This window comes from Hydra vulgaris, chromosome 07, assembly GCF_038396675.1.
Source record: "Hydra vulgaris chromosome 07, alternate assembly HydraT2T_AEP".
Taxonomy (NCBI): domain Eukaryota; kingdom Metazoa; phylum Cnidaria; class Hydrozoa; order Anthoathecata; family Hydridae; genus Hydra; species Hydra vulgaris.
In genome coordinates this window covers 40,129,318-40,152,371 of record NC_088926.1, presented here as the reverse complement: position 1 = coordinate 40,152,371, position 23,054 = coordinate 40,129,318, and the positions used below count along the sequence as shown (strand labels likewise).

Sequence of the window (23,054 nt, the reverse complement as noted above, 5' to 3'; positions counted from 1 at the left end):
AAAATAATAATCCCCACATAGGTTACATATGGAAAAAATCCACGCGTATCCAATGTGCGCTTTTTCACTGGGTATCATTTAGAGTTTTTTTAAAAGTAAGAGGCTGTTTACAAATTACGTCACGCAATTTTTGACACTTTCAGACCCCTTCTTCCCCCCAACCTCCTCACAACATTTAACACAACATTTAACAAATGTAACTCTTTAGTAACAAGTTCCGTATGAGTTGTCACAAAACCACTAATTCCTCCTTCTACTCCTCCTCCTTCCTCAAAAAATGGCGTAATTTATGGACGACCCCTAATTTGCTTACTCTGTACAAACACTTCACTACGCTTTATGACGTCATTGTTCGTATTAACGACCATTCACAAAATATTATTCTTATTTAAAACACAATCACAACTTTGATCCGTGCTTTGTTTATGTTTTTGTTCATTAAACCTTATGATTTTAGCGAATAAATTACCATTTTATTGATTTAAAAGCTGATTTTAAAACTTTATGCTTTTATGCTTTCCTGACATCGACAAAAAAGCAGTTCTTCAAATATTCGAAAACAGAGCAAAAAAGTATAATAAACAAGTATTTTCTTTTTTAATTAATATTTATTATAATAACAGTTGTTTTCGTATTTTATATATATATATATATATATATATATATATATATATATATATATATATATATATATATATATATATATGTATCTAAATATATGTATATATAAATATATAAATATATAAATATATATATATATATATATATATATATATATATATATATATATATATATATATATATATATATATATATATATATATATATATATATATATATATCTTATAATAGCTGAAATTGTGTTGTTAAACCTGTTTTATTCGCACGATGTTAAAACTGAATAGCTTGATTTTTCCTCTCTAAAATTTTGAAATCAGTTTTCTAACCATATTTAACTCTCGACAATGTGATTTTGTGTGTGCCATGAAGAATTAAGTTTTTATATTGAATTAATCAAATTTTAAAAATTTATTATTTGAGAATGTTTTGTTAAAAATAATATTGTGTTAAAAAGAGTGTTTTTTAAGTTTATAAAGAGAGATATTGCCTATAAATCAAAAATAGAAAAAAAAAAGAAAACAATGTAAAACTACAAAATATCTATAACCATCAGGAAATATCCATTAAGTGCTCCGCGAAGGAGCATTTAACTAGTAATTTTAAACTCCTTTCCTTACCAATGTTGTGTATAGGGCTAGAGCGGGAATCGAACGTCAAGTCTCTTGAACCTTAGTCAGTACTCTAATCACTACTCCACGGCTGCTTTTGAAATTATTTTTAGATGAGTTTGGAATACAACTATAAATTGTCAAACGGTATATGTATATATATATATATATATATATATATATATATATATATATATATATATATATATATATATATATATATATATATATATATATATATATATATATATTTAAACAACTTTAAAAAGTATTCTACACAATAGAGTGCTCAATGTTCTTAAAAGAACAGAGCAATTATATATTAGTAGAAAATCACTTAACAAAAATTTTTTTCTATTTTACAATGTGTTTCATCAACAAAGATTCATCAGAAATCATTGTTGATGAAACACAGTGTAAAATGGAAAAAAAATTTTGTTAAGTGATTTTCTACTAATATATATATATATATATATATATATATATATATATATATATATATATATATATATATATATATATATATATGGCATGCGTGTCTTCTCCATAAGCTTTCTTCTTACGGTGTATTTGGAAAAATCTCATTCAAATCGTAATATAAAATTTGTACTCAATGGACAGCACTTTCCTTCTTATTCTGTAATTTCAGGGGTTCCTCAAGGTTAAATCCTTGGCCCTATACTCTTCCAAATGATTTACACTTACAATCTTCCAGATATTTTTACATCTAAGGTGGCATTGTTCGCTGATGATACTACCATTCAATCTTGTCATAATAAGAGTCTTTTTCAAGCTAAAATGCTCCCTCCAACAATCTCTGATTGTATGGAGGCAGCATTTGAGCTTAAAAAAAATCTCACTTCTGCTACAGCATGAGGCTTACAGTGGCTGGAGAAATTTACTTCAGATAAAACTCAATTTTTTTCAGTCAATCGTTATCGCAATTATTTAGATCATCCTGTGAACGGTAATGTACTCGGTTAGCCGTCTACCCTTCATCTTCTATAATTAACTATTACTTTAGTTTCTTGGAAACCATGTATCAAATCCGTTGCAAATTAGCATCTGCTAAGGTTGCATCTCTTTTCGAGCTCGACACTTCTATTCTTTAGCTCGATAAATCTCAAATCCGCATTGTAAACATATTCGGACCTGCTCTTGCAGCTAACCTCCAACCATTATCACATCGTCGTAATTTTGCTTCTCTTTTTCTTTTCAAAAAATACTATAATGGGCCCTGCTCTAAAGAGCTGGCGTCTCTTGTGCCATCTACTAAAATTCATTTACGTGTTACTCGTATTTCAATTAAGTCTCATCCTTTTTCTTTGACTGTTCGTAAGTGCTTCAAAAACCCTTATTGGTATATGATTTTTCCTCGAATATTAGTTCTTTAGAGTTCGCTTCCTTCATCTTGCTTTCCTGATTCATATAACTTGGAAACTTTTCAGTCGTATATCAATTGTTATCTTGCTCTACAATCTTCATTTTTTTCTTCCAGTAACTTCCAACTCTAATAAGGGGTTGCTTGCAGCCTTGTTGAAAGCTAAGATATTGCAAAATAAAAGGTAAAATATATATATATATATATATATATATATATATATATATATATATATATATATATATATATATATATATATATATATATATATATATATATATGTATACACATATATATATATATATATATATATATATATATATATATATATATATATATATATATATATATATATATATATATATATATAAATATGCATTAGTTACCAGCAATTTTCGGTGTTAAGTTGCTTCAAACTAGAGTAGATAGTTTATAAGAAAATAAGAATTAACTCTAAAATAAAAAATTCTGAACTTAACTAGCTGCTATATTATTTAAAAAATAAATTAGTAAAATCAACATAAATATTCAAATAATTCATAAAAAAAAGTTTTTAAAGTATATTCACAAAAAATATCTTGCCAGATGTTAGAGTAACGACTATGTTTCAACTCAAAACTATACATAATTTCACAAAAACCTCAATAACTAATAGATACTAATAAAAACTTATGAAGAACTCAATGTATCAATTAGAATGATTAGTAATGATATTATAGCAATTATAACTCTTCATCAATTTTAACAAAAAGTAAACTTTTTTAAAAGGTTATCTTGCTAAGTTTTAACAAAAAACAAAACTTTTAAATATTGAAAAATTAAGGATTGTTTCTAAATTATTATTCTTCTAATCAATCATGGAAAATTATGATATAAATAATATTTTGTTTTTATTAAAAGTTTTAAGTCTTTAATTACTTATATTATTGCAAACTATTTTATTAATAAGTAATATTTATAAACGTTATATTAAATAATTTCAACATCTACAAAAAATGTAATTTTGATAATAGTTTATTCTTTATTTTGAATGTAAATAAAATAAGAAATTTAATTTGTACTTATTTTATTTAAAAGTTCATATCGTTTTATTTCATGAAGTTTGGACTTTTATATTAAGTTTAAGTTTTCACTTCTTTTTTTAGAATTCTGAAATCTTTATATTTTTAATTTGTTAACATAATTTTTTTATTATTGATGAACTCATAATTGTTATACATTTTATAAAAGTATATGTGTATGAAGTTTTATAAATATATATATAAGTATGGAGTTTATTTTATTGTTTTAAAACATTAAATTTTGATTATAAATAACCTGTTCGATTTATTTGCTTTAAATTACTTTAAAATTCTATCAATCATACTTTTGAAATAACTTTGAAAGTCCAGAGGCAAAGACGAAAACAATAAGTTTTCAAGTAGAGGGGCACAATTATCAATTTCTTAAAAATGTCATCTATATGTAAAAGTATAATTGAATAAAAAAGGCACTCAAAAAAAGTGGGGGAGCCATTCCCCCCCAGGCCGCTCGGTGACGCAGACGCTGAAGTCTGCAATTATTCTTACACTATTTTGCCTTTTTTCAAGACTTTTTCGACAAATTTTGCTTTGAATTCTAATTTTTAACTTTAGTTACGATGCATTGGTATAATTGTTTGAGTAGATAAATACGGGACTTTCTCAATCATGCCATCTTTATTTAATTTAGTATACAAAACTTGAAAATATTATATACGCGGCTAAATAAATAAATAAAAGGAAGGCAAACTTCCATTTATTAAGTTTAAAAAGCGTTTCAAATTGCATTTATTTTCTATATTTTGAGCTTTGTCTATTAGTATCACTTTTTGAACCCAATATATTTCTGATTTTATTTTAATGTTTATTGGTGAAAAAAAATTGACAATCTTAAGAGGTTCTTTTTTCTTCATTAACCCCAGTAAGGTCCCTTTAGGCCCTTTCTCTTCATTAACACCAAAAAGTTCAACATAGTTAAAAATATCAAATTTCCTACAAACATACAATTCGGGGTAAATCAAATTCTTAAAAATATACTTCACTAAAAAAATTAACTTTTTCTAGTATTCTGCCTTAAGCAGGAAATAATACAAGAGCAGTTCTCATCTTTTTGATAAGCTCTATCCAACCTAGAAGTCCTTGATGATAGCCTTAGCTTAGATTCAGGGTAACAACATCAGTTTATGCTATGTCTAATAACATCTTTCCAACTACATCTGTAAATATAATGTTGTATAACATCTGTCCAACAACATCTGTAAAATCACTGAGGTATAATAACATTTGTCCAAGAACATCTAAAATTTAATTGGTGTCTAATAACATCGGTGTAAAAATTGTATGATTACTTCATCTATGTATTGCAACATATGTGCAACTACATCTGTGAGTTCTACAAATGTAGTTACATCTTTATCTTATTATCAATATATTAAATATAACTACAAGATTTTACGAATATTATTAGATTATAATGCATTATTTTAACCAGATCTAGATCCATGAAGTTTTTTTTAGATGCAGTTTCATCTTGAAAAAATTGTAAATAATAATGCATTATTTTAACCAGATGTAGTTTCATATATGGATTTTTTTCAGATGTAGTTACATCTGAAAAAAATAGTTATATAAATGCATAATTTTAACCAAATGTAGTTACATGTAAGACATTTTTCAGATGTAATTACATCTTGAGGAAATTCTTCAAAATGTTATTAGACTTAAAAAAAAATTACCATATGCAGTTACATATCCTAAAGATGTTGTTAAGGGTCATCAATTTTCCAGATGATATTGGATAGATGTTGTTTGAGTAAAAAGAAATACTGGTGATCTTGGACAAATGTGATTAGATGATCTTAACTATCAGGTGGACACGGAAAATTCTGTCAACTTTAAATTGAGATTTCTCTAAAACCACTACTTTTTATTTCTTTAATTTTATTTGGTCAAACGTTACTTCCTAATCTTTAATTGAGTTGATAAAACTTTTATTTACAAATCAATGATTTACAAAATGTTTTAGAAACAAATTGAGGTGCGTAAAAAAATTGTGAATTTTTATTGTAAAAATTCATCGACTTCATATCGCTTAATTGTATAACGTACAAGTGTCCCAAAATCTACAGTCATATATATTATAAATAAGTTCAAGACTACACAAAGCTTTGAAAGAAAACCTGGAAGTGGAAAAAAGAAAACTTTACGTATATCCAAAAAGGTAAAGTTGATTCTCAGTTCAGAAGCATGAAATCCGGAAATCCAGTTACAGTGAAATCGAGAAAAAAACTTCAAGACTTTGCGTTCTTATATCAAAAAAGTACTTATAAACGTTCGAAATAAAGCATTTTATAAGATAAATACACCTAAAAGAAGCTTAAATAGTGAAATTAAAGAAATTTATTAAAATAAAAAATTTATTAAAAACTTGCGGAATAATGGCATCAGCCCGCTATGAAATTCGATCTCTTGCCAAACAGCCCATCAAGCCCCTTCAAATCAAGTTGAAACCCTATTAGGTGTAAACACATATAATTTAAAAAAAATGGAAATAAAAGCATTTATGGTTTTAGAGAAATCTCAATTTAAAGTTGACCGGATTTTTCCGTCCCACCCGACACTCAATAGATGTTGTTAGACAGATCTAGTAATCTTTTACCTTTGTTTTCTGTTTCAAAAGTTTTTTTTTAAATTATATGCTTCTTACGTTTTATACGTTTTACATTTTTGTTAAAAAGATCAAGTGATTTGGTTTTTAACTTGTTTTCAATTATTTTTATCTCATGATTCTATGATGTGAATTTAATTGAATATTTGGTTTTAAAAAAAGTTTGAAATAAAGATAACATAAAAATTTGCATTATTTAAAGTAACAACATATTACGTCAATGTTGTTTACTTCATACACTGAAACAATTTCATCAAGTTATAGAAGATTAACACGCTTTAGTTGAAAACTCGTCAGATTAAACTATAAACTTTAGCTATAAGAGAGAGCACATAATGAGAGAGCGCTTAATGAAAACTAAATAACTTTTTAAGTATTGATATTAGCACGGGAATTTTTAAAATATCTTATTAATGGCCCTTTAGAGTGTTAAAAAAATATATAAGTTCTAGTTTTTAATTTTTAAATAACACGAAAAAACTCTTGGGAGCTTATTCACCAAACTTTTTTTTTGCGTAAGTTTGGCGTAAGTTCAAAACTGTAAAAGTCGTATTCACCACACTTGCGCAGCTGCGCTAAAAAAAACTTTCGTAAGTTTTTGCGTAAGGGGTCTTCCATAAAGTAGGTACGCTCATAGGGGGGAGGGGCGAGGTCTTCAAAAAGCGTACGAAAGCGTATGGGAGGGGGGGGGGAGGGTTCAATCTAAAAGTACGTACTTCGATTTTCAAATTTATCACAATTAACCAGCTAATCAATAGAAAAGTTATATTCTGACAAAAGATTCTAGTTTGCTAACGTAAAAAGATGTGTGGTATATGGAGCAGTGGGTATAGTTTTCCTCTATGCACACACATATATGGACGCCCTTAGAATTTTTTGATGTTCCAGATAGGACACTTTCACACATCGTGCAAACTCCTAACTTAAGTTTGTTTATACCTATGCCAAATGAGGAGGCCTTGCAAATTATCGGGATGGCGGAGGCCTGTGAACAAAAGCCTTAAAACGCTTACTATCCCCGCCCATACGTGAGGGTACTAATGTAGTAAAATTTTTCAACTTTACCATCTAAAACTAAATTTAAATTTATTGACAGATTTTAATTTTTGTAGAAAAATATCGTAAATTACAAAAGTTATGACCATGCAAATTTTCCGACCCCCAAAATGAGAGGGGTGTAAATTTTGCATGGTCATAACTTTTTTGTAATTTACGATATTTTTTTACAAAAATTAAAATCTGTCCATAAATTTAAATTTAGTTTTAAATGGTAAAGTTAAAAGTTTTGCTACATATTTCCCTCACGTTTGGGCAGGAAAGGGGTAGGCAAACGTTTTAGGGCTTTTTGTTTCCAGGCCTCCACCATCCTAATTTTTTGCAAGGCCACCTCATTTGGCATATAAACAAACTTAAGTTTGCACGATGTGTGAAAGTGTTCTATCGAGAACATCAAAAAATCCTGCGGGGGCCCATGCACACATGCCACCCCTTATATACTAGCCATGAGTAAGACCAATTTTTTGAGTCGACAAAAACAGGTTTTAGCAGGGCCATGGTTGATGGGTCGGAGTCCCCCCCCGCCCAAAAAAAAAAAAACACAACGTGTCATTGGCGTCTCAAAATCTTCCAAATTTGACCACTAGGTTTTGCTAAAATAAAAAGCTTCTTAAATTAGCAAAAGGGCTCAAATTTAGCTGTTGCCCCCTCCCCCTCCAATAAAGAGGCATAGGCTACCCTCGGCACTGGGTTTTACCCTTTGTTTTCATTATTACTGATCTCGCGTAAGACTCGTTTTTTACTCACTAAAGAGGGGTGCCTGAAAAAAACGTCCGCCTTAAGTATAGTTTATTTATATTTGATTCGTTATTATAACAAAGAGAAAGGTTATTACGGATTTCTCCGCGAATCAAATCTGGATCTCCGCGCCTAATTTCAACAGAATTAACCTCTTGGCGAAACAGACACTCCATGGTAATGCAGTTTAAATTTATTAAAAATACTATTTGCATATATACTTAAAGACATTTTAAAACGCGCAATCAAAGAGCTTTGGGGTCGTATAAGGTATCTAAGGTACCCTCCGCCTTTTTTTATTTGAATAAACTTTTTTATTGAGAAAAAAAAGTTGAGGGTGGGGGGTATTTGAGAAACGTACGTAATTTTTAAGGGGGGGTGGGGACATAAAAGTACGCATGGCAACAGGGGGAGGGTCAAATTTCAAAACTTTTGGCGTACATACTTTATTGACGACCCCTAAGTTCAACCTTAACTATTGGTATTTACTAAACTGAAATGGTATTCACCAAACTTTGCTCAGCTCAATTTAAGCAAGAAAAGTTACGTTTGCTACGAGTTGCCTAAAGCTAGGAGTAACTTTAAAATCACTAAATAATAGAAATGGTGAAATACTATTATGATGCACATATTATCAGATTGATATAGAATTTTACTATAAATTATAATATATACAATTTATGTATAAAAATTGTATATACTATAACAAAGTTAAAAATAATCATAGTTATTAACACAAATATAAATGCATCATAATAATTTAACAACTTATTAACTTAATAACATCTAATATTTAGACGCTATTATTACAAATCATAGTAATAAAGCATCTTGTATTATAATATCATAATATTATTGTTATTTTTTTGTATAATATGATCAATTTATTGACTTATAATTGTAATACAACAGCATTAAATAGGACCTTAACATAGTTAAATTATATGCATTATGATGTGATATAAATAAATATTGGTACACCTTTATGACAAGCATTAAGATGTTATATTAATAAATAACTAAGCTTAAAGTATTTATTTTATATATATTAAGATGTTATTATATTATTAATATAACAAAAGATCTCAAAATAATAGTAACATTGTTATATAAAATAAGATATTAAAGTATATTATTTGTTATTTAGAATTCTAAAAGATGTTATGTTGTTATGATGCAGTTATAATTTTGGAAATATATATATATATATATATATATATATATATATATATATATATATATATATATATATATATATATATATATATATATATATATATATATATATATATATATACATATATATATATATATATATATATATATATATATATATATATTTAATATATATTTATATATATATTTAATATATATATATATAAATATATATATATATATATATATATATATATATATATATATATATATATATATATATATATATATATATATATATATATATATATATATGTATATATATATTTATGAAATTATTATATTGACAAAATAACAACTATTTCTTTATAAATATTGACAATACACTGTATGTATTAATAAAAAAGCAACTATATCTTTATAAATATTCTATTCACAGTTTTTTGTTAAATGGTATATGTCTCATTAAGTTTAATGATCATACTTCATTTAGTTGTTTTAATAGCTTTATTTAGTTTTAGTTTAAATGGAACTTTAGTTAATTTGGTCACGATCAAATCTAGCGTTATGCTCAATGTTGCTTTAAACGATTACTATAATGTAGAATGTGTTTAAAAATTTCATTTGTATAAAAGCAAATAGAGTTAGTCAACACATTAACAATGATTTGTAACCAATCATGTTGAGGAGCAACCCGATTACTTCGGATTCAAAAATGCTAATATCAATGAGGCTTTTTTCAAAGTAACTGGGAGTTTTCAAAGAGAAATTGGTAAAAATTACTAATCATTTCAAAAAAATATAGTATTAAAAAAAGAGTAATCTTTTGGTTATTAAATGTTTAATATGATTGTTGTTAATTGACTGTTACGAATGAAGTTTAAAAGAGTTGATTTACCGACGACTTACTTAAGAATAACTTTTTGATCCTTTTTCAGAGATATTGTCAGAAGGTATCCTTCATAAAAGTTTTTATTTTTTCTATTTTTTAATTAAAAAAGATTGTGGAATGTAATCCTAATGCAGATTTCCTTTTTGCTTGTTAACAGTCTTGATTACACTATTCAATCAGCCAACTACACCAGAGAAAATATATTTCAATAAGGTTCACCTTCAGATAGATAGTGATGTGGAGCAATCCTTTGATTTTCTCAAAAACTGTTGGAGGTCACAAGAGAGGTGGTGCACTGCAGTGCTCCTAACATATGCTCACCCAAAGTATATATTGCAAAATATACATTGTGTGTAATTTGCTGAAAAACCTTTACAATGGCTAAGGGTTAGAAATTCCAGATGACTTAAACTTTGAGGACAGTGATGAAGATGATGTACACTATGTTCAGGCTGAATTAACATATGTCAACTCTTTTGACTTGGCATTGAACAAAGTACTCTAAGTAAAACTGTTTTTAAATCGAAGGCAATAATATAATTTTGAATGTTACATGTATTTTTTTTGATTTTTTATTTATGACTTGTCTAAGCATTTTGCAAACTCCAAACTTATGCTCATGCTAATGTCAAATTAGTATACGAATTTTTAATTACTTGTATTTTAAAAAAATAATATTTACTTGATATTTAGGATTGAAAAAAATGAAAGTTTGTTTAGTTTTTATTAATTGTATATTAAACAATTGTCAAAATTTATCTGCCTTTTTGTAAAATAATCAGTTCTAAACCCCTATCTCTAAACCACTATTTCTTTTCTACTTAAAATTATTTTCCTAGCTTTTGTAGTAATATTTTTTACTAAATAAATATTCAACAAAAATTTTAAATTAGTTAGAAATTTATGAATTCAATATTAGAAAAGTTTGTTTTATATAATTACGAAAACTTGGTTCATTCAAAAAAAAAATCAACTTGGTTGTTTTTTTGCGTAAGTTTTTGCTTAAGTTCAGCGCAACTCATGCGCAACCCTAACTTTATGGAAATGCTGCGAAACATTGGTGAATACCAAAAAAAAACATGAACTTACGATTTCCGTAATCTTAGTTGAGCTGCGCAAAAGTTACGAAAGTTTGGTGAATACCGTAACTTTGGGTAACTTTGCGCAAAAAGTTGAAAGTTTTTGCTTTGTGTTTCTAAAAATTGGCTTAAAACATCTCTAATATTTATAAAAAGTTGCCAAAAATTTTCTTTGGACTATTCAAAAAATGTTATTATTAGAATTTATTTTTTTAACCATTTAAGAAGGATTTTTTATGGGTGTCTAAATTATGTTTTAAGTTTTTTTTTTTTTTTTTTTTTTAGATTATTCACCTCCCCAAGGCCCGAGGGGGCCACTACAGTCGAGGAGGCTACTCATTTTTTTGTGTTTTTTATTTTTTTTTAGTTGTTATTTGTGGTGCAACCCTCTCTCAACTCTTTAACTCCGAAACACGAACCTTGCCGAGCAAGGCCGCTGCGCGGAGAAACTAAGTTGAGCGCGGTACTTCCAGGGACGTGGTGGGAGTCGAACTCCGAACCTCTCGCTTACAAAGCGAGCGCTCTTACCACTACACCACTACCGCATAAGTTAACCGGGGTTTTGGATAACTTTGCACAGCCTTGTAAAATTTGAAAAAAACTTTACCGTTTATATGAACTTTGCTATTTAAACTCTATTTATTATACTGTTTAAAGGAAATTTTAACAAGAGTTTAATGAAGAATAAAAATAAAAATAAAAAAAAATCAGATTTACCATTGTCTTGGTTAATAAAAAGTTTAACATGATAAAAGAAACATTGCCACATTAAAAACTAAAAACACAATATTTCTTTTAATGTAGGCAATTATATATCTTTAAAATAAAAAATAAAAGCTAAATAAACAAACTTCAACAGAAATGAAAGTCTAATAGAGGTAAAGTTCTCTGGTTTAGGTTATTTTTTGAGGCTTCTTAATGTGAAACAAGTATTGTCCCATTCATAAAAATTTTCTTGTGTGTCAAACAAGCATTTAATATTATTACCATTGGCTTCACAAAAGCACTGTTTTCCTTGGCATTTGTAATTTGTCAAGGAAAAAGTTCACATGTTTCAAATTTTCTGAGCTTGATTTCTCATTCTTATCATATCTGTTGACAAGTTTATTTTCAATGCTACTCAATGATTTTGAGCTAGAACTGTGATCATGGCACTCTTTTGGATCTTCTTCAGATTGAACTTTTGACTTTATGCTCTTCGTGTTTTTATTCAGTTTTTTTTTCTTTGCAAGCTTTGAGCCAATATCAAAACTGTTACTAAACTTTTCTAAATCTTCTGTGCCAACACTTTTTCCTGCAGGAACAGAAAGCTTTTTTTTTCGTTGTTTGGTTTCTGGAGACTGCAAGATTTTATATTTTTCTTGTAAAAAAATCTTAAAGCTGTCTTTTAAAAATTCTTTATCGTACGATTCTCTCTCTCTAAATTGTGTGAGAAGTTGATTGACATTTACTGGATAAATACGACACTTTCTAAAACCTGATTTTAAGTTGTTAACCTGATTTGGTTCTATAGCAATCAATAACTTGTTTAAAATTTCTGGAAAATGTTGTTTTTCAAGAGATGTTTTTGTGCAGCCAGCAGGAGAATCTTTGTACTCTGTAATAATTCTACGCCAAGCTGTTTTTAAAGGTTTAAAGAAAGCCACATCTAGAGGTTGAGTTTTATGCGTACTAATAGGTGGCAGGCAAACAAATAGAATTTCATTTTTTTCACAGGCATTAATTACTTTTGGAGAGATATGAGAGGATAAGTTATCGCCTAACAAAACTTTAACTCCTGATTTTTTTTTTAAAGAAGGTAAAACTATAGAAAAAAACCACTCTTCAAAAGCTGCTCCGTCAAACCAACCACTTTTAGTGTTAAAGTATCTGACTCCTTTAGGACCTCCTTCACACCAAGTTGACCACAAATTTACGGCTTTATAAACTACAAACGGTGGTAGAACTTCATCTGCAGCATTACCTGATATCATAATAGAAACACTTGTCTTAGAAGTGTTTCTTATATTTGCTGGGTATTTATTACCTCTCTTTACCAAGCATTTTTTTGAACCTGGATCATCACTCAAATTTGTTTCATCGAATTTATATATGTTGCTTGGAGGTACATTTTGTACAGTTTTTGATAATTGCTGAATATAATCCTTTAAAATTTCTTCATTAACCATTGCTCGAGATTTTTAAGTATGGCACAAATTTACTTGTAAGTTGTGGATGTCTTTGTAAAAATGAGTTAACTAAATCAGGTCCAGGAAAGATTTTAAACTCTTTTACTTTTCTGAACTAATTAGATAATTATTCATAATATGACGTAAATCTTCTTTACCAATTGGAAATCCAAAATCACTCAATTGAATAGTACACTTCACAAAAGCAGCCTCCTCGAATTTGGAAAAGAAGTATGGCTTACCAGGTTTTAAGTTGTGTTTTCCTTTGTAACAACTTGACATCTGGAAAAAACATGAGTGTTATTTAGGAATAAGCAAAAAATGTTAATAAAAACAATAAAAATATATGTAATAATTATGCTTATATATAAAATTTACTTCAAGTTTTAAAAAGTATTTTTTTAGATAATTAAAGACAGTTGTGGTAATTTTGCACATTGTGCAAAGTTATCCCAGTTTAGTCCGAAATAGTAATTTATTTACAAAATTTAGTAATTTTTCTTCACCTATACTGACAATCGCATTAAAACATAAAATAATTCAAATTAATATTATGATGAGCATGTTATGCTGTTTACTTACCTTAGGGTCTAATTATGATCTGCTTAACAGATAAAAGTTGCAAGAAATTATTTGCGTGACTTTTTTCTATGTTTAAGTAAAATTACTTGCGTAGAAAGAAAACTCGTTGAAATGACTTTTTTACACTATTTGTGTATTAAAACTAGAATAAACAGCTGACTTCAAAAGTGCTTTGCAGTTATAGTTAAAATTTTTAACTGCTAGAGAATAAAATATCTTTGACTTTAGTTGTGCAATGTTACCCACGGTTGTGCAAAGTTACCCAAAATTACGTACGCACCTTGATGCGCCAAAAATTAATTATTATTGCAAACATAAAAACTATTCAATTAAAAGGGTTATAGTAATAAATTACTAATTCTGTGGGGGGGGGGGGAGATATATATATATATATATATATATATATATATATATATATATATATATATATATATATATATATATTATAAATACATAAATCAACTTATGGATAAATATTATTTGGCTTTAATAGACATTTATCTAATTCGGTTGTGCAACTAATTTCTCAGCTTAAAAAGAAGGGGAGTAAAGGACAAAAATGTAAACACACTGAACTCATAGTTTTGCTTCAAAATAGAAATATCTTAACTTTACTCAAGCATTATTAAATCCAAAGAGGTGTAAAAAGATGTAAAAGGAATTTGTTGCTTTTTAACACTGTGTGAAAGTTTATTTTATAATGACAATATATTATTTTATAATAACAATAACAAAAAGGCACTTCCATCAATTCATCCCTCTCTAAATATCAATTTCAACAATATTGAAAGAACCCAAACAATTAAATTTCTTGGAGTGGTTCAAGGCGAAAATATTTCATGGACAGCCCAAATAAAGGCCTTCAACACTAAAATATCTAAAAATCTTGGTTTACTTTTCAAAGCTAGACCATTTTTATCACAAAAAAATTCAAAAATTCTTTACTTTTCATTTATACATAGCCATCTTTCATACGCTAACATTGTTTGGGGAAGCACACACAAAACGAAATTAATGCTAAACCTCTATTAAAAGAAATGAAAGCACTAAACATCTTTCAAATCAATATCTATGCTAATATACTATTTATGTTAAAATATAAATTGGGATTAGTACCTTTAGGTTTCACAAAAAACTTCTTTAACTCAATTACCAATAAGTTTAACACTAGCGCAACGGGTAACTTTATCGTACCCCGAAAAAAAAAAAAAAAAACTCTCAATGCTCTATCTCTTATCGCGGCCCCTATTTATATAACAAATTAATTTCGAAATACACCTAAACTACTCTTACTGACAATATATTTTCTTTAAAGTCAAAACTAAAAAATCTTGTTTGTAATATAGATAATTACATAGAATTGTACTAGTTCACATGATAAATAAAAATTTGAACAAAATTTGAACTAATACAATCTACAATGTGAGAAAAGTCTGATTTATATATATATATATATATATATATATATATATATATATATATATATATATATATATATATATATATATATATATATATATGTATAAAACATTAAAAATAATAAATAAAACAAAAAACAATAAAAACAAAAAAAAGTAAAACACACACAAATCATAATTTAACAAGAAAAAACAAAAAACAAAAATTATCACAATATTTAAAATATTTATGCAAAAGAATCACAATGTTTATGTGTATCTTGCGTAAACCCCAAGGTTCTCGATGATAAGACTTATTCAGTCTACTACGAGTTCCCTATAACAATATAGTTTATCTTAACAAGTCCTTCATAATATATTCAACTTATACTTCCTAAATTTTTTTTTTCTTCAATTGTTTCTTATTTTTTAACTGAGTGTTATTTTTTCTGTTAAATGTTTTTTACCAGTATTTGGTTAAATATAATCTTATGTAACGGAAATATATTTTGCTTATATTACGATGTGAAAAAATTGTAACTAATATGTAGTTGTGAAAATGGAAATAAAAATTAAAAAAAATATTGAAAAGATTAATGTTGGTCAATTTTCTTTTCCGTGCCAGGAGAAAAACCCAATGTTCACAAAGCTTGATGTAACGAAATATTTTAATATAGGCGTAAAGGAAACGCTGATAATTTTAAAATAAGGAAACACGCTAAAGTGTGTAAGTTTTTTCTTCAGCCTTAAGGAGATAAAAAATAATTCTGGTAGCGGTAAAAAGTCTTTAAGAACAGGAAACAAAGTTCCAAGGATATAAATTAATTAAAGAAAGCAAAAAGAAAAATTACCGAGAAAATCTCCATTTAAAAGGTCAAGATATCCAGAGATCACAACTAAGATGGATAAAAGGATTCGTACATCAGAAATTATAAAGTCTGTTAACTGTTATCAACCAAAAATTTACAGTTAACATAATAATTTATAATTTACATATAAATAAGAATTGATGTAGATTACGAAAGCTTGCTTCATAAGTACAAAAATTTGAAAATAATTTTTAGCAACAAAACTTTTAAAAAAGATGATAAAATTATTAACTCGTTTACTGGCATAAAAAAAAAAAAATTTTTGGAATATTTAAGTCATGGAAATGAATGCGAAAATATGAAGTATTACCATTCTGAGCATCATCCTGAGAAAAAGATATCAAAAAATAATATTTAAATCTTCTTCATATTCTTCACCAGGTCAAATATGAAACTTTTTGGCTTTTTATGTTTTTTTTTAAACAAATATTTAAACTATTTTTTAATCGACTAGCAAAAGAGCAAAAGGTCTTGTATTTCTATTTTTTAAATTCCTTTGGCATTGCGTAATTGATAGACGATCCCTAACTCGCCTCTTTTTCATGTTACGAAAGTAGTTGCGAAATCGAATTAGAAAAATGTCTATTGTTTTAATTACAAACCGGCTTTTAATAATGTCAGGGATTGCAGCAACTTTAACTTATGCAGGAGAAAGTATGGGAATGTGAATTTGGGTATCAAATAAGGTTTCTTTTGGAAAATTGATGTGATTGAAACTTGGAAATTATAAAAACCCTAACACATATTTTAAGAGACCTTCCTAGCACTCCTAACAATAATAATAACAATAATAGTTATAATAATATTAATAAATATCACAGAAAAATACTAAACAATATTAATAAGTAATTATGACGATAATAAAAATTTAAACAAAATGTAAATAATAGTAACATCACATATAAAATTAATACTAATAACAATAGCAATAGGAATAATAATCTTTCATGAGCCGAACATTTTATATACAAAAGGGTGACCAACTGCCAAAGATCTGAGGGTACGACTTGTTCTTTTTTTTTGGGCTAATAAAAAAGATGGCTTTTCTATTTTTCAAAAAAAACTAATTAAATTTAACGTTTTTTATTTTTCAAATTCATATTTATAAGTTATAGATACTTTTTTCAAGATTTCAAACTTATTTTTAAAATACTTAAAAAATTTAATACAATTACTGAAGTTAAAATCAAGTTTACTATTAGAGTTGGAAGTTACTGGAAGAGATAAGATGAAGAATTTAAAAGATTGCAAATTAAGTGCAATTAGGAAAGCAAGATGAAGGAAGGAAATTCCAAATGTTCAAGGAAAAAAATCAGATCAGTCGCTTCCATCAAGAAAACCAAATTCTTTTTGTTGCAAACTATAAACATTATCATTTCCAGAGTGAAAAATTGAACTAAAGCTGGTATTACAATTGTCACCGCCAAATGCATTGCACTATTTTTTGCACAGTAATTCCTTTAAATTATGTATCATTACATCTCTGATAAGTACTCTCAACTTTTTCATTCACAACTGATTTTAAATCTGTCAATTTTTGCTTCAGCCATTTTGAGTGGAATTAAAATATTAATTTTCAATAGAAAAAAGTTTCACATTTTTATGGTTCCTCCCATTAGTTTGCACGCCTGAGAAAGTGACATTTGCCAATTTTTTCTTTGTTATATATACATAGAGAGGACCTAGAATTCTGTAACTATTAGCTCATATTTACTACAAGCCAGAGATACAAATCCTGCAATTTCTGAATCTTTAAAGATTACTGAATGTAGTTTTATTGTATCAATACCTAGAAGAACCAAGCTGGCCATAATTTTAAGTTCATCTGCTGAGGTTATAGATAACATTCACAAATGGTATGGCAAAATATCAATAGTTGTTTCAGATCTTTTAAAGCGGATTAAAGCTCTCGAAGTCGAAAAAACAAATGCCTCAACAACAACAACAAACAAACCCACAACAATATTCTTATATGCACAACCAGCATCAATTAAGAAAAATAAAATAAAACTAATTATACAATACTAGAAGCAAAATGTAACACAATAAGTCAATATTTTGCAATCAAACTTGAAAGTATCAAAAAAAATATCCAAGAAAGACTTGTTACAATCACTTCTACTGATATTTTGCATGTAATCAAAATTCTCAAACATAAAAAATTCCCACTAGATATTCCAACAAACATTCTTAAATCATTTTGTCCAATTACAGCTCACCTCGCCAAACACTCATTCATATCTTGAATTTTCCCATGTTTCATTCAAGGTTGCTCAAATGACACCCATTCCCAAAAAATCTGGACAAACAGTGTTTAAACTCACTGATCTGCGCCCTATATCAAATCTCAATACAATACCCAAAATTCTTTAAAAGCTTGCTTTATCTCAGCATCTTCTATGTGTAACTTCAACTGTAAACTTCAATCCTTTTCACTCTAATTATAGGTCTTATCACTTAACAGAAACCGCACTTCTAAAAATATACAATGACATCCTGTTTAACATTGATGATGTTTTAACCACCATTTTTATCTCTCTAGACATCTTCAGCGTTTGATATAATTAATCACAATCTGCTAACTGCTCGAATAAAAGGTGAATTTTTTGTCACAGATATTGCACTAAAATGGCTAACATCATACTTGCACTCTCGAAAGTTCTTTGTTTCTATAGGCTTAACAAAATCTAAATTGTCAACGAGTTCAACAGTAGTACAACAAGTTAGTGTATTAGGTCCATTTTTATTTTTGATGTTTGTTTCACTCGTATATTGTATTTTAGCTTAACATGGCACAAACCATCATAAAAACGCCGTTGATTTCATTAACCCAGAAAAAGATAACATTAACAAAATCACTAAATGTGCTGATGCAGTCACAAAATGGTTTCTAGAACATAAAATGGTTTCAAGAAAAAAGACTTGTGCTATCCCAAGCAAAACAGAGCTCTCTTATTTTGATCTAGGAAAGAAACTGGAAAGTTTAAAAATGATTCCAAAATTACATCATCTGGAAAAAAACCAACTACAGTAAATTTGTGAGAATTCTAGGTGTCACGCCAAGTTTAACACTTTCCTCAGACCAACATATAACCAACTAACTATAAATAACTACCATATTCGTGCTCTTTGCCACATATGTCAATATCTCACCAAAGAAGCAGCCAACACAATTGCTTGTGGCATTGTTAACTCTCAACTTGACTATTGCAACAGTCTTTTATCAGGTTCTCACAAAACAAATCTTAAAAAACTTCAACGTATTCAAAATAGCTTATCTCGCATTGTTTCATATTCTCCTTTCCACTTAAAATCAGAAAAATTGTTGAAATCTCTTCATTGGTTTTCAATACATCAAAGAATAGTTTTTAAAATATCAGTTATTACATATAAAACTTTAAAAACCAAGTCTCCTGCATATCTATTCGAACTCCTAAACTCGAATTTCAAAACAAAACACAAGAACATCAGACAGTTGCCAACTTACTCGTCGTCTCTCAAAACATCCCTATGATCAAAATTTTTCTCCATGAATACATCTTGAATATGGAATTGCTTGTCTATAAACACACGTAACTTAAGAAAAATTCAAAAAGACTAAAATACGAACTTACTGTAGACGCTTTCAAGAACTTATAAAAAACTTTCTCAGTGTTTCTGAATTACTTCATCACTCTTGTGATTATTGTAAATGATGGCACTTCAATCTCTATTTATTATAACTATTATTATTATTATGGTTCTTCTTCTTCTTATTATTATTATTATTGTTATTATTGTAAATTACAACAGTTATTATTATACTTATAATTATTATTTTTAATACTATTGTTATTATTACAATGGTTATTACTGTATTCTTATTAATTTTATTATTATTATTATTATTATTATTATTAATTTACTATTTAGATTTTTTACTTTTTCAAATTACGATTAATATTTGTAGGTCGTCACGTTTTTGTCAGTTGCATAACTGTTCGTGACTAATCCTTGCCTTGTATTAATTTTATCTAATAAAGTGAAATAAATGATTGATTGATTTGTCTGCACATCAAGTTCTATTAGGTAAACAGACTCAAAGTTATTTAACATATATAATTTTCTAAGATGATCAGTTGCAAACAGCTGATAGACACTGTCATAAATTGAGGAAAAAGGTAATACAGAGTTGTCATCCAATACTGATCCAATACAGAGTTGTCATCTGATTCAATATTTAGAGCTTAAAGCCTTTTTCTTGTTAATGATACAAGACTGTTCTGGAACAAATCAAGCAAACATTTAATTTTATTACATATTGAAGAAGCTGTTGAAAGTGGCAGCATATGTTTTTCGCGCAACTGCTGCTGTATTATACATTAATTGTTTCAGAAACATTAGCAAAAAATCAGAAAATTCTGTCAATAATTTTTTAGTATTTTCATCCACATTTTCAATAAATGCTATATTCTCTGCTTCCGTTTCCACAATATTTTCAACGTTTTCTTTTACATCTTTATATAAACTCAGTGTATCGGAAGTTATGGAAACTAGATGAGACTAAGGAAATTTTAAAACATGACATCTATATGTATTAACAGTGTTATAGCAATAAACACGACCATCCAAACTACAGGACAGATTTAGATGTTTTTCATCACCATGCTGCAAAATCGTGTGATTTATTAACTCTGGTGCATTGTAAAATCCTTTTCTGCAAAACTCAACTTGACAATAATACTCCATGCAAAAATTTGAAATCTTAAACTGTTTTATAAACCAATGCAGCATATATCGTTAAAACCAGATGCAGTTATAAATCTGTTAATAACATATATAACTATTATTCTTAATTGTCTAAGTTGCTTACCTTTAAGTTTTGTGTTAAGGTATGTAGGGCCCATTTTTTTGTCTTGATCACCAATGGGGCATCCAAAATAATGAAAATATGCGGTCTTTATCAAAGTTGTTTTTGCGATGTCCTACAGGAGTAAAACGTCCAGAAATATAGAAGAACAAGTCTGGGTTGTTTACACATTATCTGGAGCTCACGGTGAATTTGTATCTAACAATGATAATAAACTAATACAAATTTTTTGTTTACTTTGAAAAAATTCAAATTACTTCTTTGCAGATTTTCAAAACTTTTTTCAAAGCTTTCTAAGCTGCACAAATTTAAGTGCACACAAGACATTTTTTAATACTATATTTATTCCAAAACAAACACTTTTTGAAATAGATTAGTGCAATAAATACAGTGCATACACAATTAATAAAAATAATATGAAATGTAACACTAATGACATGTATACATTTATATTGCAAACGTATGCAAAATCTTAATTGGTTCTTTTTTCAACATCTTATCTTTGGTTGATTGTATTTTCTCCTCCGAATATAAAATTATCATAGAATCTGTTTGTTCTATTAGCTTTAAATTGAACTATGATAACTGAGTAATGAATATACTCATCAGAATTAAAAGGAAATTGTATATCTGTAAGATCCAGGAGTCATTTTCTAGATTTCATATTATTGAAATCGCGTTTAAATGTGATAAATAGTGGTATTGGATATTAGAGATAGATGATTATTATAGAGATGGATATTAAAGTAGATGATAAGACCATCGTCTTTTGCTTGCTCAAGTAACTTTTTTACGTTAACAACTTTTTAAAACATTTTTATATTGACGAAAAAAATTATATCTATTTATATTATAGTATATATATATATATATACTTATTGCATATCGTATGTTGCATAGCATATATAGTCGTAAATATGTACTCATAAATATATTTCATCCATTTTGATGATTCAACATTTGATTTCACTGGTATTGCGGTTTATCTTCCTCCGGCTAGTTGGCATACAGAGACCACATTACCAAAGCCCAAAAAGTCGAGTTCAGCTCACTAAAGAGCATCATAGCCCGCTTTGCATATAAAGTGTAAGCAATTTTGTGAAAAACGAAGGAATTAGAGTGAAAGTTAGAAGAAGTCGAGTTAGAAAGATAGCATAGAGAAAGCAGACGGAATTTTTACCAGATGTTAGAATTGGCAATTCATACTATTAATTAGGTCGCCTAATAAATGTTTTAGTATAAAAAGTTACAATAAGTAAAACATTAAATTAAACTTATTGTAACTAATGTTACATACTTATTGTAACTAATGTTGCAACATTTGGTATTGTGGTTTATCCTGCTCCGGCTAGTTGCCATAAAGAGGCGACATTATCAAGGCCCGCAAAAACAAGTTCAGCTCCTTAAGAAGCGTCATAACCCGCTCTATAGACCAAGAGTAAAGTGACTTTGAGAAGAACGAAGATATTTTAGAGTGAAAGACGGAAGCAGTGGTGTTAAAAATATAGCGTTGAGGAAGATGATGGGAACTACACACGATGTTAGAAGGGGCAATAACGTACCATTATAAGGTTACCTAATGAGTGTACGTTGACAATTACTTGATAAACTCTTTATTAAGTAACTTGTTGAGTCGTCCTGTAACGACATTTGAGTACACTTATTATACTTACTGGCTATACGCAGTAACGAATCCATTTGATTACAGACGCATTAGTCATTTTTGTTTTTGGTTGTGCTTTAATATTTTGTTATATAAGAAAGAAGAAAATATATTACCAAAATATATTTCCATAATCAACTGAAATATTTGGATATGAAATTGCTTCTATAAATTATACAAATATATTTCTATACCTGCTTTTTCTCGATGCAAACACCACGTTTGCATCGAGAAAAAACGTTGAATTATATACGATGTTGATCCACCGTATATAATTCAACGTTATTCCAATGTATACAAGACAAAGTT

At 27.9% G+C, this 23,054-nt stretch overlaps 1 protein-coding gene across 9 annotated transcripts in view; it reads left to right on the top strand.

Annotated features, from left to right (window-relative positions):
* Positions 1–386: 386 nt before the first annotated feature.
* LOC136082480 (kinesin light chain 1-like) overlaps positions 387–23,054 on the top strand; it is a 62,263-nt gene continuing 39,595 nt past the window's right edge. For 3 of the 9 annotated variants that reach the window (XR_010639718.1, XM_065801863.1, XM_065801864.1), the window contains exon 1: positions 433–572. The gene's annotated coding sequence lies outside the window, so the exon portion shown is untranslated. Of the gene's footprint in view, positions 586–23,054 lie in introns of all 9 variants that reach the window. The other 6 variants (XM_065801862.1, XM_065801868.1, XM_065801866.1 and 3 more) reach the window with 4 other exon arrangements.